Source organism: Polypterus senegalus, chromosome 16 (genome assembly GCF_016835505.1).
Source record: "Polypterus senegalus isolate Bchr_013 chromosome 16, ASM1683550v1, whole genome shotgun sequence".
NCBI classification, from domain to species: domain Eukaryota; kingdom Metazoa; phylum Chordata; class Cladistia; order Polypteriformes; family Polypteridae; genus Polypterus; species Polypterus senegalus.
Window position 1 is genome coordinate 57,067,855 of NC_053169.1, and position 19,409 is coordinate 57,087,263.

Here is a 19,409-nt window from a genome sequence, read left to right on the forward strand (position 1 = left end):
GGGAAAGAAAAGCACTGACTGCAGGACGGCTACGCCAATATATATTGAATATAAAACAGAAAGAGAAAATAACACAGCTAAAAACTCAGCGACAAATTTCGACAAAAGATAAATGGTTGTCATGAGCACGAGGCTCATGAAACACATGTTTAATAATGTGCTTTAGCTCCTATCATCATGAAAATGACATTGCGTATACATCTCAGTATTTTAGTTATTCAGAGAGCTGTAATATCACAAATGTAATGGACTCTGTGTCCAGTTGGAGGAAGAGAGCCAGTTTAAGAAGCAAGTAGTGATTCACACACACAGATCACATACGAGTAGAAGATCAAATACAAAACAAAGCATTTAACGTGCTACTTTAATTACGATGTGATTTGAGAAACTGGTTGATTAAACGATTTTAAGATGAAGTTTATAATGTTCTACTAAATGACAAAATAAACTACGTGATTAAATTGGAAATGTCGAGATTGAAGTTGACATTTCGTGCTTTTTCCCCACTGTGTGCCTTTTTTCTCTGTACCCTAATAAACTTTCATATGACACTCAGACAGTGGGCTTACAACTCTTCTTTTCACGGCAACTTTGATATGTGACTATTTCCGGCACTGTGCGATTTTGTGAATGTGAGCTTTCAAGTTTCTCCAACACGCTATGTCACTCGATCAACTTCCTTTTCTTGATTATACCACGGTTTATTTGAACAAATAGTATGTTTTTCCTTTGCCTCCACTTGGTATTAAGCTGAAATTCTTATATTTTCCCTGTGCTTTTCCCATTGTCTTTTCACAGAAGGCTGTGCTTAAGGGCGATTTATATTGATTTGCATATTCAAATAGGCGTAATTCTGGGAGGATTTGGGGCGTTACATAATGCGCGTGCACAAGCGTTAGTTTTCACGCTGATCGGGATTTATGTAGCGGAAGAACGTGGAAGTTGGAGTACGCACAGATTCCTGCATCTGGATTTTTCTGTGAGTAAACACATTTCGGCTTTTGTGCTTACGCCATGTTATAGTGCGAGTTCTACGCACGGCGTTATACATGAGGCCCCTGGTGGTTTCGAACTTGATGATGGAGGCCACTGTGCTCATTGGGACCTTCAAAGCAGCAGAATTTTTTCTGTAACCTTCCCTAGATTTGTGCCTCAAGACAATCCTGTCTCAGAGGTCTACAGACAATTCCTTTGACTTCATGCTTGGTTTGTGCTCTGACATGAACTGGTAACTGTGGTACCTTATATAGACAGGTGTGTGCCTTTCCAAATCCTGTCCAGTCAACTGAATTTACCACAGGTAGACTCCAATTAAGCTGCAGAAACATCTCAAGGATGATCAGGGGATACAGGATACACCTGAGCTCAGTTTTGAGCTTCATGGCAAAGGCTGTGAATACTTCTGTTGTAGGGTGTTTTTGACAAGCTGTGAAATAAATTCACCAAATGTAACGAAACTGCAGAACTCAAATAAAAATATTTTTTTACTTAAAGTACGGTTACTTACTCTTTGCATTCTTACATGCTGCTTATTCAACTACTTCCCAAACTACATTACCACAGATATGTTAATGTGCAACTCAATTATGTTTAATTGTAAATAGTTCTTTTCCAGAAGTCGAATCATTCTCAATTTGTGCTCTTTTAGGTGTCTGAGGTGCACCCTCACTGTCGGAGGAGATGGATCTTGTTTCTGTATGTAACGATGACTGCACAGGGGATTCTTAAAAAAGAAAAGGGCATCATGTCAGTAGAAGACAGAGCAGAGAAATGAAACATTTTACAAACTAACCTGTAAACTTCTTTTCTACCAGTAAGCCTCCACTCCTGACAGTATAATGTTAAGTTGTTCACTTGCCTTCAAATGAGGGAGGTTTGTATCTAAGCATCAAAATAGTAAAAACTAATCTGGTTTGTACTTGGCAGTCGTTATTTATAGGCCAGGGGACACAAGGGTTGTTTACCTGTACCAGAGATGCTAAGTTACAAAGTGTAACCGTAGATTAATTTTTAGAAATCTATGTTTGCCTATGCATATTCTCTTTATTTTTATTTTTGGATTTCTCAATGAACAATAATATTTAGTTTCCATACAAACCTAATTCATTCAAACCAAACTAAATTGTTTTCAGAACTTTTAGTATGAATGCATAGATAATTTCAATATCCCCAGTTTCTAACACTTGCCCAGTTTGTAGTCATGTCAAATATTGGGTGTACCAGGACAGTAACAAGTGAGGGATAACTAACTGCAGTTAGAGTTAGAATATCAAACTAATTTTTGATATTAAATCATGTACTCACTCAGTCTTACTGATTTAATATTTAATTGAAATCTCTTTTTCATGTCTGAAATTATATAAAAAAAAATAATAATGTGCTGGAATTACAGTTGTGAAGAGAGCACGGATTTCTTCTTGCACCAGCAGTAGTAAGTAACGCTGAACACTTCTAGAGATTAAAACACCGTTTGACAAATCAGAGTGAAAAAAAGACTTTACTAATGCAGTGACAGGACTTGTTTTCATTTTACCTAAAGGTGCAGCACCATTGCTAACTTTCCATTTCATGTTCAACTTCTCACCTAACACTTCACTTCACTTATATTAATCAACTTCAGCCTGGGTGTTGACTATAATGTGCACTTCAGTGTTACTGCTGACGTTGAATTTCTGTTAACATGAAAATCAATCCTTCCAGTTTAAGAAGCTACCAGTGTGCTCAGCAGTTCTTAATTTTAAATTGACTGAATCACAAAGGAATACTTTACCTTCTGTGAATAATTCTGACAAAAAGGCTCCATTACGCTTTAATTAAGAGTATTTTTGTGTCCTTTGTACTGTACTTTAAAAAGCATAGTGACGCTGAACCCTTTCTTATTTGCAATGGTGATTAGACAGGAGTCCCCTTGGACTATGATGTTTGCTTATGACATTGTGATCTGTAGCGATAGTAGGGAGCAGGTCGAGGAGATCCTGGAGAGGTGGTGATCTTCTCTGGAGAGAAGAGGAATGAATGTCAGTAGGTACAAGACAGAATACATGTGTGTGAATGAGAGGGAGGAATGGTGAGGATGCTCGGAGTTGGTGAAGGTGGATGAGTTTAAATACATGATATCAATAGTAGAGAGTAATGGGGATTGTGGAAAGGATGTGAAAAAGAGAGTGGCAGGCTGGGTGGAATGGTTGGAGAAGAGTGTCCGGAGTAATTTGTGATGGACAGGTATCGGCAAGAGTGAAAGGGAAGGTCTAGACCTGGGGTGCCTAATGCGTCGATCGCAATCGGGAGTGCAGGTAGATCGCGTTGCATTCAAAAAATTTTTTTTTTAAATGTTAGTCTATCATATATCCTCCCTATGGCATTTGTCACTTGATTGACATACAGGGCGGCCAGTCTGAGATTTCTTTTCTTCTAACACACTGGTCATCCCGCATGCACAATCAAACGCACGAGCTACAGCAAAACTCCAGCTATCTAAGTGATCTACTGTAGTTAGCCTTACAATTTATATTGAATAAAGAAGGGATTTAAAAAAAAATGTGTTGTTTATGGGCTGGATGTGGAATTGGAAGAGGATTTTTTTCTCTCACAATGTCACAATCGAAGTGCATTTGTCTGATCTGTCAATCTATCATTGCTATTCCAAAGAAGGAAAATGTAGAAAGGCACTTTCGAACTGTTTATAAAAACTACAAAACTGACTTCCTTCCGAAAAGCGATCTGAGAAAGAGAGGAGAGGTAACTAAAATCGCAATTAATCGGACAGCCGTCATTTTTCACTCGGCTGAATTCAAAACAAAAGGCAGACACACTGAAGCATCGTTCCAGGTGAGTCACTCGATCATTAAGCATAAGAAGTCCTTCCAAGATGGATAGATGATAAAAGATGCCTTCGTTGAGGCAGATGGCTAGGGAGAAATTCCTGCTGAGATTTCAAGACCCCTAGCCGGAGAAAAAGGAGTTTCTCCTCGTCATTAAACATGCAGAATACAAGCAACTTAATATTGATCAATGGCCGCTAGACTTGGCATTTTTTTCCGATCTGACCAACATGTTGAATTAGCTTAATTTACAGCTGCAAGGAAAAAAGAAAACCATGGTCAATATGATTAGCTCAGTTAATGCTTTCAAACAAAAAATGCAACATCTGTCCTCAAAGCTGCAGTGCCTTGATTTGGGGAACATCCAAAACCTTGCGTCAGAGCTGGAGACGCAGTGGAAGGAGTGTGCACAACTTCACAGCATTCAGTACACAGAGCAGATTGAAAATTGTCTGCCAAACCTTAAGTAATGGAAAAAAAGTAACGATTTGAGTGCCCAATGTAGTGGAGTAAGAGTAGCTTTTCTTCATCACAAATGTACTCAAGTAAAAGTAAAAAGTATGGTGCAGTAAAACTACTCTTAGAAGTACAATTTTTTTTTAAAAAGTTAATCCACTAAATGTAACTCTTTACTACCCACCTCCGATAGATAGATACTTTATTAATCCCAAGAGGAAATTCACATACTCCAGCAGCATCATACTGATAAAAACAGTAAAAAAAATATTAAATTAGAGAGTGATAAAAATGCAGGTAAAACAGACAATAACTTTGTATAATGTTAATGTTTGAGGATGGAATTGAAGAGTTGCATAGTTTGGGGGAGGAACAATCTCCTCAGCAGTCTGTCATTGAAGCTGCTCCTCTGTCTGGAGATGATACTGTTCAGTGGATGCAGTGGATTCTCCATGACTGACAAGAGCTTGCTCAATGCCTGTTGCTCTGCCACGGATGTCAAACTGTCCAGCTCCATGCCTACAATAGAGCCTGCCTTCTTCACCAGTTTGTCCAGGTGTGTGGCGTCCTTCTTCTTTATGCTGCCTCCCCAGCGCACCACCTCGTAGAAGAGGGCACTCGCCACAACCGTCTGATAGAACATCTGTAGCATCTTATTGCAGATATTGAAGGACACCAGTCCTCTAAGGAAGTATAGTCGGCTTTGTCCTCTCTTGCACAGAGCATCAGTATTGGCAGTCCAGTCCAAATTATCATCCAGGGGCCTGGGTCTGCGTGAATATTATGAACTATCGTATCTGTTCAATTTCTATTTAAATTTTAAATAGAAGGAATTTTTATTTAGTCAGCAGAAATGTCTTTGGTAGGAATGTAAGTTAAATGTAGGCATCATTGCATACATTTTTCTTCACCATACAAATGTAAAGAGTAAATTCGCCTTACATGCCAACAAAAGATATTTGTGTCGACTAAATAGAACTTGAAAAGATATATTTTTTCGAATGTGATTGCGCAATTCAGATCGAGTTGACGCACATTACATCAAGCTCGCGTGCTATTGTGGTTTCACCTGCATGCCTCAATAAGTCACCCTCCCCTCGCTCTTACTTTTTTACCGTTCATCTAATGATTACACTGAGTATGGCTTTACCAAAACAATCATTGATGGCGAATAAAATATCTATTATTCATAAAGCTTCAATTGGTGATCTGTCTTTCTGCGTTAACTGCATATTTTTTCATACGTCTCAAACCAAGGGGATGTGAGGGTAAAATGAATCGGGAAGTGCTGATATACCTGTATATGTATGTATGTGTGTGTGTGTGTATATATATATATATATGTATGTATATATATATATATATATATATATATTGAAATAGTTTTACTGTGAAATAATGCAAAGAATACGCGACACGTGTTTCGCCCTAATTTTGGGATCATCAGGCGTACATACTCGGTGCACCCACTCTTGGGAATCGAACCTCGGTAGTAAAGGCGAAGCCTCTTCCATAGCGCCACAGTGTGTGGTTTGTCTATTTGAGAGTAAGTAGATCGGGATATATATATATATATATATATATACTAGCAGAATACCCGCAGTTTCGCAGCGGAGAAGTAGTGTGTTAAAGAAGGTATGAAAAAGAAAAGGAAAAATTGTAAAAAATAACGTAAAATGATTGTTGATGTAATTGTTTTGTCATTGATATTAGTGTTGTTCCCATATATATATGGGCAACTCAAAATTGTACACAGCACTTTGTATGGCCCCTGTGTTCTTGTATACATGCCTGACAACATCGGTGCATGCTTCTAATGAGACGACAGATGGTGTTGTGGGGGATCTCCTCCCAGATCTGGACCAGGGCATCACTGAGCTCCTGGACAGTCTGAGGTGCAACCTGGTGGCATTGGATGGACCAAAACATAATGTCCCAGAGGTGTTCTATTGGATTTAGGTCAGGAAAGTGTGGTGGCCAGTCAATGGTATCAATTCCTTCATCCTCCAGGAACTGCCTGCATACTCTCACCACATGAGGCCAGGAATTGTCGTGCACCAGGAGCCACTGCACCAGCATAGGGTCTGACAATGGGTCCAAGGATTTCATTCTGATACCTAATGGCAGCCAAGGTGCCTTTGTCAAGCCTGTAGCGGTCTGTGTGACCCTCCATGGATATACCTCCCCAGACAATCATTAACCCTGTCACTTCTGTCACGTGCTCAGGGTGAACCTGCTCTCATCTGTAAAAAGCACAGGGCACCAGTGGTGCATCTGCCAATTCTGGTATTCTATGGCGAATGCCAATCGAGCTGCATGCTGCTGGGCAGTGAGCTCAGGGCCCATTAGAGGACATGGGGCTCTTGGGTCACCCTCATGAAGTCTTTCTGGTTGTTTGGTCAGAGACATTCACACCAGTGGCCTGTTGAAGGTCATTTTGTAGGGCTCTGACAGTGCTCATCCTGTTCTGCTTTTCCCAAAGGAGCAGATACCGGTCCTGCTAATGGGTTAAGAACCTTCTATGGCCCTGTCTAGCTCTTCTACAGTAACTGCTTGTCTCCTGGAATCTCCTCCATGCCCTTGAGACTGTCCTAGAAGACACAGCAAACCTTCTGGCAATGGTACATATTGATGTGCCATTCTGGAGAAGTTGGACTACCTGTGCAACTTCTGTAGGGTCCAGGTATCACCTCATGGTACCAGTAGTGACACTGACTGTAGCCAAATGTGAAACTAGTGAAAACAGTCAGAAAAGATGAGGAGGGAAAAATGTTAGTGGCCTCCACCTGTTAAACCATTCCTGTTTTGGGGTCATCTCATTGTTGCCCCTCTAGTGCATCTGTTGTTAATTTCATTAACACCACAGCAGCTGAAACTGATTAACAACCTCCTCTGCTACTTAACTGACCAGATCAGTATCCCAGAAATTTCATTGACTTGATGCTATACTCTCATTAAAAGTGTTCCTTTAATTTTTTGAGCAGTATATATATATATATATATATATATATATATATATATATATATATATATAGACTCAAACCCATTATGACAGCAGCAATCCAAGCTGTGTGTGTGGTAAAGCAGCTATGAAAACAACTTTGAAAATACAAACATTTTAAAATGTTATAATGTATAACATGATTGTGAAAGTAATTGTTTTGTGTATTTGTTTCTGATCATCAAACACATTTAACCATTAGTCAAATATAACACAAGTTGTTTTTAAATGATGGTTTTAGCTGCATTAGAAAATGTACCATAACTGGTTGGGCCACGCCTGAATCAAGCCTCCTTTTCTTTACTGTTTTCTCACAGCTTGCAGATTGTTGCTGTCATAATGGGTTTGAGTCTATATATATATATATATATATATATATACACACATACATATCTTCATATCTATATACATGTATACATATGTATATACAGTAGATATCTACATATACACATATATATATATATATATATATATCTATCTACATCATATATAGACACACACACATACATACATACACACACACACACACAAATTATATATATGTGTGTGTGTGTGGATGTTGTGTGTGTGTGTGTGTGTTTGTGTATATATATACACATACATACAAACATACACACAGGTATATATATGTGTATATATATGTATTTGTCTATATGTGTGTGTATAGCTTTGGTCACTGAGTGCAAGGGAAAAATAATAAAATATAGTCTATAAGTTATTAAACAGTAAAACAACGTTTTAAGAAGTACGGGTACATTGAGCACTACTCGAGTGGTTGCGGGTAAACTACATTTTAAAAGACGGTATAACAGAACAGGTAAGTACTACTAACAGCAGCTAAAATGTATATGGATCATCTCTCAGTAGTAGATCCATTTTGAAAGGCGCTACACGACGGCTGTGGTATAGAAATTAAATTTTCTAGGTGAACGTTCAAATTTCTGCCTCTGGTAATGTGCCTTACCGGTATTACCAGAAATTAAAGAAAATTTGTTTTGTGTCCTCTGCAGTGTTAAGAGAGAGAGGCTTTGGTTTGGGATAAAAGGAAAAAAGGTGTAAAGAAAGGAAAGTTGCCTTTTTCTTTTATATAGTATAGAGAGATGTGTTCGGTGGCGTTATGATCGCCTTTTGGGGACAGTCGCGGTGGGTCTTGTGTAGACTGGTGAGCCGCCCCTGCCATTAATCGGCTGTGATGGCACTGTCAGTCCTCCACTCGTGTGCGTGTCTTCGTAATCCGAGCTGAGGACCTGATAATCGTATACGTGCAAAAGAAAGTGTGAATCGCCTTATTATTATTTTGACGTGGTGTAGAAAAGGGGTCCTGTGTTTGCACTTGTCTGGGCTATAGCTCAGGGGGAGGATGAAAAAAATTAAAAGTGCTCACTTTGACTTAAGGCAGAAGCGCAGTCAGCGTCTCAAGGTCGGCACAGCTATGCGCTACGCGCGGCTGCTCGACTTTTGCTGGGTAGGAGACCCCAGATTTTGTGCACACATTCCACAAATGAGACACACGGGTTTACCGGCAATGTCAGTAAACATATACTCAGCCTCCCATTGGTTTTTAAAGGCTCTATGTTCAGAATCACCTTTTCTCTTTGGCATCGTGTGGGCTAGCTTGGCAATAACTTGTAGCATCATAAGCTAGACTTGATTAACGTGGTAAGTGTTCGACAAGGCAGCTGAAGCGCTGGATAATGGGATCTGTAGTTTGTGTTACCAGCGCTTCATATCCCCGGGCCATTAATAAAAATAATACAGTATATAAAATGATCTTGCGGACCGGATATAATTACACGCGGGCCGGATATATACTAGAGAATACCAGGCCGCGGCGGAGAAGTAGTGTGTTAAAGAAGTTATGAAAAGAAAAGCAAACATTTTAAAAATAACGTAAGATGATTGTTAATGTAATTGTTTTGTCATTGATATGAGTGTTGTTGTCATAACTATCTATTTATATATATATATATATATATATATATATATATATATATATATATATATATAGCAAAATACCTGCATTGGCAGCGAGAAGTAAAAGAAAAGGAAACATTTTAATAATAACGTAACATGATTGACAATGTAATTGTTTTGTCATTGTCATGAGTGTTGCTGGCATATATATATATATATATATATATATATATATATATATATATATATACATATCTATACATATATATATATATATATATAGTATATATATATACACATATACATATATACACATACTGTATATATACACACACATATATACATACTGTATATACAACATATACATATCTACATACATACTGTATATACACATATATATACATATCTACATATATATATATTAGGGGTGGGACTCGATTAAAAAATTAATCCAATTAATTAGAGGCTGTGTAAGAATTAATCTTGATTAATCGTATGTAATCGACACGTAAATTTGCCCCAAATCGCAAATTTTTTTTTTTTAATTTAAAACGGTTTTAGTGGGCTTACAGAATCAAATAATAGACATGGACATGAATATTGTAAACTGAAGCTGTTTTAATTTCTGAAAAAAAGCTTTAAACTGCATTTGAATTCAAAACAGAAACAAAAATATCATCCCTGGTTAAAATTGGGCAGACTTAAAAATAAAGTGGTAGTTTAAGTACTTTAAGTACATTTTCAGAATAGTATTGTCTTTAAATAATAATAACCAAAATTTCAACATAAAGTGCAGTTTTTCTTCTTAAAAAAATAAGTCAGAAACATAAAAGGTAATTTGACCAGCTTACTCTTTAAACTCTGAGTAACATTAGCCAAAATTATTTTGTACATTAGGCTAAAACAGTGTGATCATTGAACATTTTGTAATTAGATGTATTTAGAATTACTAACGGTCACGGAAGTCCAATGATCCCCAGTAAGAGCCACAAAGTCCGCTTTCTGTAATGCATCTAATTTTGCTTGCTTTTCAGTGTGCACAAAACCATGCTTTTATCAAGGCTTCGGGTAGTCGAAATGATCAGTCGTAGGAACGCGCTTTATTCCGACTCTAACATTTTTGTAGCTGTGATGTGTGCATCAGTGTAATGGATGTACCAGGAAATCATGCATTGACAAAAGTTCCCGCTTGCTTGGAATTGAAAGTGTGATTAAATGCGTTATTTTTAACGCTTATGGAGTACATGCATCGAAGCTTCTCAGCTGTGCTTGTGCTAAGAAAGGGAAAATTTTAAAAATAACGTAACATGATTCTGCTAACCTAATATTTTTCATACGCCCCAAACCAAGGAGATGCGAAGGTAAAATGAATCGGTAGCGCTACATAGTCAGTACACCCTCTCGAATCGAACCTCAATGTCGGCGTTAGAGGCTTAAGACTCTACAATTAGCCACAGCGTGTGGCTTGTCTATGCTAAAGTATGTATTGTAGATCGGGTATATATATACATTTATATATATACCCGTACCGAGTGGAGAAGTAGAAGTTATGAAAAGAAAAGGGAACATTTTAAAAATAACGTAACATGATTGTCAATATACAGTAATTGTTTTGTGAGTGTTATTGAATGTTGCTGTCATCAAGGATTTGATTATCATTATTTCTTTCAATCAGGCTCGTATTTGTAGGATGTGTTCAAGTTACATTCCGTGTTTGTCAATCGCTGTAAAGATAAGAGGTTTCATTCATCGATTAGTTCCTTACTGCATCAATAAACAGCTCGTCTTCCTTTTATCTGTGATGTGACAAACTGCATGCACGGGTTTTTTTACACTGTCTTCCTTTAGCAGGACATTCACTTTTTCCACCGTGTGCTTTGTTTCCGCAGTAGCTGCACTTATGAATATGATTGTATGTATAAGACGCTTCATATTTTTTGCTGCCTTCTCAATTGTGTAATTCGGTTTTGTTCAGCACTCTTTGGAACTGTTGCTTTTGTCTGTGCACTGCGCCAGTTCACGGAGCCGCTTGGTGTTCTTGCATCGAAGGTTCCCAGCTGTACTGGTGCCATCTCGTAATGTCAGCTAAGACCCGCACTTAAAAGTTTCTCTCGCAGTTTCAATGAGTTTGTGCCAAACACCACCCTGACCATCTCATCTTCCTCTGCATAAGCACAGTCCTTCACCCGTGAACATTTACCGGCAGTGTTTGTATTGGATTGCCGCTGATGGACGGCCTTATATGGGCAGGCACTAAATTACAAACGCTAGTGGCAGCCTGTCTATGAACTTAATTTAATATAAACTTACGGTTCACGCCGTGCTTTGTTTCCACAGTAGCTGTACTTATGAATATGCTTGTATGCATCATTTGCTTCATAATGTTTTTCTGCCTTCTCAATTGTGAAATGGCGTTTTGTGCCCATCGCTGTTTGGAGTTCTTCCTTGTTCTCTACGTACTTACGTCGGAGGCGTGATGATGTCACACGAAACTCCGCCCCCCGCGGCCATCTCCAACTCAAGACTCCATTACATTATATGGGGAAAAATAGCTTCCAGTTATGACCCTTATGCGTAGAATTTCGAAATGAAACCTGCCCAACTTTTGTAAGTAAGCTGTAAGGAATAAGCCTGCCAAATTTCAGCCTTCTACCTACACGGGAAGTTGGAGAATTAGTGATGAGTCAGTGAGTGAGTATATACATTCATATACATATACATCGAAGGGCGGGACCCGGAAGTGATGTCATCACAGAGCTGGGACCGGAAGTGATGTCATCGAGGGGACGGGATTGGAAGTGACGTCTTCCAAGGTACCAGAACCTGGTAGGATTTCTCAGGGAAAGGGAACAGTCAGTGCACCCCGCCCTCCCCTGGTCAGATGTGGTATTGACATTACTTAATCCCTTCAGCTGTCTCCTACTCGCACATGTGTGACAATATAAATTTTAAAATTGCCTGATTTCTGCCATAGATTTTTTTCTACCAAACAAGGTTAAAGAAATCCATTTCAAAATTATGAATAAATAGTACCCAACTAACAAATTAATTAATAAGTATGACATTACTATATCGCCAAAATGTAGCTTATGTACAAATGAAAAAAATCCCCTTTAGATTTCTTTTACTTCTACTCCTATTACAAAATGTTTTATAAACATGCATTTCTGTTACTTTCTTGAATGACAAAAAATCATTATATATTTGTTAACTTTATTATTGAAAAACTATTGCAATGATGTAATCTGATATCAACATAATAAAAAATACTGATAGCTTTGGAGGGTCGAGTGTCAGACCTGCACTCCTAATTCTATTCCTAATTCGACACCTCGATTACATTGTTGTGCTTAATTATTAGCGTGCCATTCACTCTTTAAGATGAAAAATGCAAACAAATGTTAAAAGAAACACACCACCAAATGCTAATAGGGTGTTACGAAATAAATGAAATGCATCCATATACCCAAATAACGAAAATACTGCAACTTTCACATTTAAACCACAAGATTATGAATGTCGTATAGCAAGTAAAAAGGAAAATCCTTATTGCCTTTTTCATCAATACGATGTACTTACAAAAAGCAATACGTATGCATTATAAAGTTCACAGACATAGTCGCATTTCATTTCGTTCCTTCTTCATTCGAATAGAGTTAAAATTTTCAGGCGACAAATATTCTTCCAAGATGTTATAAAATTTAAAAGTTGTCATCTTTGCCAGTAAAAAGTCCACTTACAGATGGAGATAAACATTAACACAAAAATGACTCGCAAGTACGATTCAAATCTGACGAGTGATGTGTGTCGTAAAACATTAGACATGCACAGAACAAATCGGGCAGCGTCGTGAAATGAATTTTAATTAAGCAGAGAGCGCGTGTGCGAGACAATTCGGATGGGGACTCGTGTTGCGAAGTAGAAAAATGCAGATCGGGCAGGGTCATAATAGTAAAGCTCTGCGCATGCATGCACGGTTCAGGTTGTCTTTGTGCACATGCGCGCGCAAATCGGATAGGCACTGTAGATCGGGTAGCAACAGAGATGACATGCAGGTGATGAGTAACATGACCAGATGCAGAGGTCAGAAAGATATTGAAGAAGATGATCCGATGTGGCAACCCCTAACAGGAGTAGCCGAAAGACGAAGTGACGCTGTAGAGAGGTATACGAAATCATTAAGAATACTGACCATAAAATGTTGTTTAAAAAAATGTACAAGTCATTATAGGCAATGTACCATATTTGACCCGAAGAATTTATTTATCAGCAGGCTGAACAGGTTCCACTATATTAGCGATACATGACGGCAGCCTTTTCAAATCATAGAACTGAAGCGTTTCCCTGCCTCAAAACTGTTAAACAGACTTTCTTGTCTTATCGGTGCATACTGCTTCAGCGACCTCACGATGTTCATTCCTATGAAATATCTTAACTCTTTTAGGGCGGATGTCGACTTCTGTCGACAGGAGGGGTTGAGGGCGCATGTCAACTAAAGTCGACATCCAGGGATAGAGGGCGATAATCACCTGTTAATCGCGACATATCTCACTGTCATGTCACAGACATTCCCTCTGTGCTTGGAGGAATGCTAGACTCGTTGACTGGGCAACTAATCCTAGCGTGTGCGTGAGTTGCGAAACAATGGCAAGATGGCATCGACATGTGACAAGGGAGAGAAGTGAGTGCAGAAAAGAAAACACTCGGCAGACAATGTTTTGCACATGATCGCGGAGTCAGACTCTGATTTTTCTGAATCGTATTTTATTGACAGTGATCAGGAGATCGAGCAAGAGAGTAAGAAGCCGGCATCAGCTGATCAAATACCAGCCAAAGCCGCGCCAGCGGATCTGCTGCCAGTTGAGCGCCTTCGCACAGCCGATGCATCTACGGCAAGGTTCGCGTGGGATAAATACACAGACATTGATCTGTTGAGAGCCGATCTGGCTGCTGGACGTCACAAGACGGCATGGCTTGCTGTTGGACACGACAGATCACCAGCTGCTGTACTTCAGGCCGCTCTCTCCTGATGCTGCTTTTCAGCTACCGTCAGACGAGATAAACAGGTAGGCAGAGAATTTTTTTGAATCACGGGTTGCGTTTGCATTGCATTCTCGTTTTTCAAAGTGTAAACCCACAACACCCACAACAAAAGACGAGATGAAGCGTGCTGTGGTATTACAAATAGAGATGGGACAGAACTGGTGATATAACTTCAGGGAGCATTGGTCCAAACGTGCTTTGTCCCCTGGTGGCTTTGGACAGGTTATGCAGCATGGTGATAGGTACGTTCTGCTGCAAAGTTTTATTCACTTCTGTAATAAACAGAAGCAAATCCCATGGGGTGAGCCAGGCTATAATGCCATGCATAAAGTTCATAAAGTTTCAGAAGATGAAAAGAGATGACAATACGGTTTTCATGCGGGCAGAAAACTTGGTGGCAGTGGAATGGCACGATGGCAAAAGGGTGACTTGTCTCTCTACAGTACACACTAACAATATATGTGAGAAAGTGCAGCAACAGACAATTGAAAAGTAGGCACCAAAGCAACACGTATTGTAAGCAGTGCAATGTGGCAATGACTGAAATTGGCTGCTTTGAGCGAGATCAGACTTTGCTGTGTAAAATGTATGTGATATGTATGTGAAATCATAGAGTATGCAGGCTCATGCAACATGCAAGACAGTAACATTTGTCAAAAGTAAATATTTTTTGTTGATTTGATATGTTAAACAATTGCTTTGTGTTCTTTTTTAAAAAATGTTAGTTTTTGGAAAAATATTCAGCCCTGGGAGATAGAGTTAGAGTACAGAAGACTATAGAAAGAGTTAATTGAAATTGAAACAAGGCAGAACGCTTGAAATGTTAATAAGTCTCATCACTACTTGACTGAAGACGGCATTTGGAAGTTGGAGCGATCACAAAATAGCTCCACAACGTCGACCTCAGAAAGGTTTAACAAGCCAAGTTATTTTGAGGAGTAACCACTCCGTTTCTGTAGGCAGCGTCATCTTTCTGGGATACAACTAAGATATGCAGTGACAAAATGAGGACCCACGAGCAAACACAATAATAAGATATTGTCAGAGGTGGCTGGGGTGGCAACCCGGCCGGGAAGCCCAGGAGGACCGGAGGAGGGCTTGCGCCTTCCCCAGACCATCTGGGGGCGACTGCCCTGGTTCCTTTGGGTGCCATGGGCACAGAGCTTTGAAGCTCCACCCTGTAGGGGCCTGTGGTCGCTGCCAGGGGGTGCCTCCATGCCTTTGGAGCCCTGGACCTCAGGACTTCTGCCACACCAGGAAGTGCTGGGGGGGAAGAAGAGCAGGGACACCCTGGAGTGCTTCCGGGGATGCAGCCAGCACTTTCGCCACACAGGGGCGTGTCGGTGGGTGATTGCCGGAACCCACATGGAGCACATCCGGGTGATAATAAAAGGGGCCGCCTCCCTTCATTTGAGGTGAGAGTCGGGAGTGGAGTGGACTGAGCTGGAGAAGAGAGAAGGAGGCGGTCTGAAGAAAGGCATTGTGTGGCCAAGACTTTGTGGCTTATTATTATAAATAAACGTGTTTATGGGTGACATGAACGGGTCTGCCTGTCTGTGTCCGGGCCAGCCTCCACAATATATTCACAGGCTGAAAATGCCAAACATTACTAATGCGAGCCACGAAAGTACCAGAAATTAGACAGAGGTAAACAAAAAGACATTTGTAGTTAGAAACTCAAACGGGACAGATATCGTCTTAATATTATAAATGTTATACTCAGCAAAGTGGCACGCTATCACAAAGTAAGTTTAGGACAGCTCATTTTGAACTCTCCAACAAAATCATATAAGCACTGAGATTTGAACTTCATTTAAAGAAGCGCATACATTTTTGCATGCACGTCCAACATTTCTAGAACAAGTATTTATGAAAATGTATCCCACCTTTAGTCATAAACTTTGGGTAAAGAATGAGATCAGCTGAGAAGCGCCAAAATCCGGGAGATGCTCGGAACAGCGCTGCTTACTCTCTGCATCGAAAGGAGGCAACTGAGATGGTTCGGCCATATGATACAGATGCTATCTGGAAGCCTCCCTGTGGAGGTTTTACGGGTACATTCATCCGGGAGGAGACTTTGCAGAATACCCAGGGCTCGGTGGGAAGATTTATATCTCCCAGATGGCATGGACACGCCTTGGGATCCCACAATATGAGCTCCTAAGCGTGGCTGGGGAGGAGGATGTTTGGGCCTCAGTGCTAAGACTGTTGTCCTCGCATCCTTGGTGGAAAATGAATGAATGAATAATTTCTCTTCAGAGAGGAAATATTAAGATTTTGAATTTACTGAAATGTTTTACGGAAGAATAAAGAATTACCATCATATCGTCTCCATTCAATTAAAAAGAACATGGTTGAGGAACTTTCTGTTGGTTTTACACTCCTGAGCAAATTCCCTGAGCAAATTCCCAGAGGCGTTGTTTCTTCCTGAAATTGTAAGTTAACTAAATCGATGGCTTTCACCAGGGAGGTATAGTGTTCTTCCATCAATGTGGAAAGTCTTTTTTAAGTTACATTTATTAAGGAGCCTTGTGCGTCAGCAGTCACTGCCGGATTTCTGGGTGTGCTACCATACCGTGAGTACAGTGGGCTGAAATTTATGAACTTGTATGGAAAAATATCAGTTCTGGCAGACTTGCTCTTTAGCTGGGCTTCTGAAGCTGCTCCTTTGTAGCTTTTGTACGGGATGCTAACTATAATATGATTTTTAAATGGTTTTGGAGCTCATAAAGTGTTATTGAAGCGTTTAATTATGTTTGTTTTATCGAACTGCACACACCTAGTCTGTTCTCTTAATATGAGGAAAAAGCACCAAACTTTTGAAAGTTTTTCGGTGCTTGGATGTCGGTGTCAACGAAAAGGTCTAACAAAGAGGAAACTTGTTTGGTCCATGGAAAGGCAGCACATGCATAAAACAAAAGTGTGGGAAACCCTGGCGTAGACCATGGGAGTACGTGCCCGGTCTAAAAAGGCCTGATGTGTGTGTATTTTTAATGATTATTATTATTTGATTATTCACATTGTAAGGTAGGTCCATGTCTTTAAGGAGCATCAAGTTTAATGTTATGATATATCTGGGGATGAACGACTTGTGGATTTGTCTTTTCATTCTCATTATTTGTCTCTCTTTTACAGTTTTTTGCTGGCCGCTTCCTGATTTTAACAAGTACAGAAACGGTCCAACTAGAAAAAAAGGATACTCTTGATACTAGTGTCTGCAGTTACTTTAGGATGTTAGAGATGTCCCGCTGGCGTTTATGGGTAAGTCTGAATGGGGTGTAGCTGCCATTACAGCTAATTACGATGGGACTGTTCTTTACATTAAAACGACTGGGCGCTGGTCAGTGTAACAAAGCCAGGAGCTGTTTCAGCTGTAATATGGGTGTCCATTGGTTTGATGGGTTCTGATGGTCTGCTCCATGGGCCAGGCAGGCATATAATCTCACCTGGCTTGTTGGTGAAGTTGTTAATGTTTGAACCAGACAATCCCGATGTCTCACTTGGAATTAGTTTGGAGGCAGGCCATTTCTGTCTGTGTGTGTTAACATTACCCTGCAGAGATGGTGGAGGAGGTCCCTGAATTTTACTACAGTTGGATGTCTCGCTCTTTTTTTCATTATATGGGTATCCAGCTTGCTGTGGCCTCTTTCTTTATGGCAGTATATTCAAGACAATTTTGTATGGAAAAAGGAAACTCCTCAAACAGCGGGAATGGTGCCGTGTAAGCAGAGCTGAGTGATCTTCTGGCCTCCATATTAAGTACATGTTTCAACAGAAACGTGTGCACTGCTTCAGGATCCTGTTTCTGATTGTTCTCTTTATACTGTCTTGCTACAGCATACACCAGCCCAAGTTGCTGAGATCTGCAACTGTTGTTTCAGTTGAGTCCCAGTGGGGATCGTACTTGGTTAGGAATTAAGTGGAGATTTGTTTCCAGTCATGTACTAAATCACTAGGCCACACTATCCGAGTAGAACCCGGATCTTGGTCTTTTACTGAAGTTCATGACTGGCCAAGATGTTTCCTCAAGTGTGCCAACTTAAAGAATCCACTCAACCCCTTGGCTCTGGCTGTGGTGGAGGTCTCACATTATTGTATTGTGAGAAATAGAAAGTCTTGCTGTTGTCTGTTCCAGTCACATCTCCCGGTCTGCATATTTCCATTTGCGTAACTGCTATTCTTGTTCATAGCCTTGTCACTTCTTGTCTGGATTATTGCAATTCCCTTTTCTTTGGTCTTTCTCGCAAATCTCTTTATAAGCTTCAATTGGTCCAGAATTCAGCTGCCCGCATCATTACTAGAACCCCCTCTATTCACCATATCACTCCCGTTTTGCAGCAGTTTCATTGGCTTCCAGTTCAGTTACAAATTCATTTCAAAATTCTCCTACTAACTTTTAAGGCTATCCACAACCTTGCTCCTCCATATTTGTCCAACCTCCTCCATGTTGCCTTTCCCTCTCATACCCTTAGATCCTCTTCCTCCATCCACTTGATTGTCCCCTTCATCCTTCTTACGACTATGGGGAGCAGTGCATTCGGTTGCTCTGCTCCCCAGCTTTGGAACTCACTACCACCTGAGCTTAGAAATATTGAATCATTTTCACTTTTCAAATCTAAACTTAAAACTCATTTGTTTAAGACTGCTTTTTCTCTTTGATTACAATAGCTCTGTATGATTTTTACTTTTGTATTTTTTGTTTATATGTGTTTTGTCTATCGTTAGATGTCTGTGAGTGTTTAGAAAGGCGCCTACAAATAAATAAAATGTATTATTATTATTAATGCTGCTCACTGGAGGAAATGGTGCCAATCTGGGTTGAAGTCGATGCTTTGAAGCTGCCCTCTCTGTAAGTGGTCCAAAAGTGTTTGATCCGTTGTGCTGTCATTGCCAGTCTTGGCCTAGTGGGAAGAGTGTTGGATTGCAATTGACTAAAATGTGAATTCAATCCCATGCTGACTGAACCTTGTCTTAGCTTAAAGGTCCTATACAATGGGCTGAGACCACTGCACCGGAGCCCCCTAGTGGCTGCTGCTTAGTCAACATTTAGAAGTAAAGAACTCATTTCAACTCTCACTGCTTTGCCTTCTTTCGACACTGTGTGGCTGACTAATTCGTGTACATGGTGCGGCCTGTTGTCAGTTACCTGATGCTTCTGTGCAGAGAACCCAAAG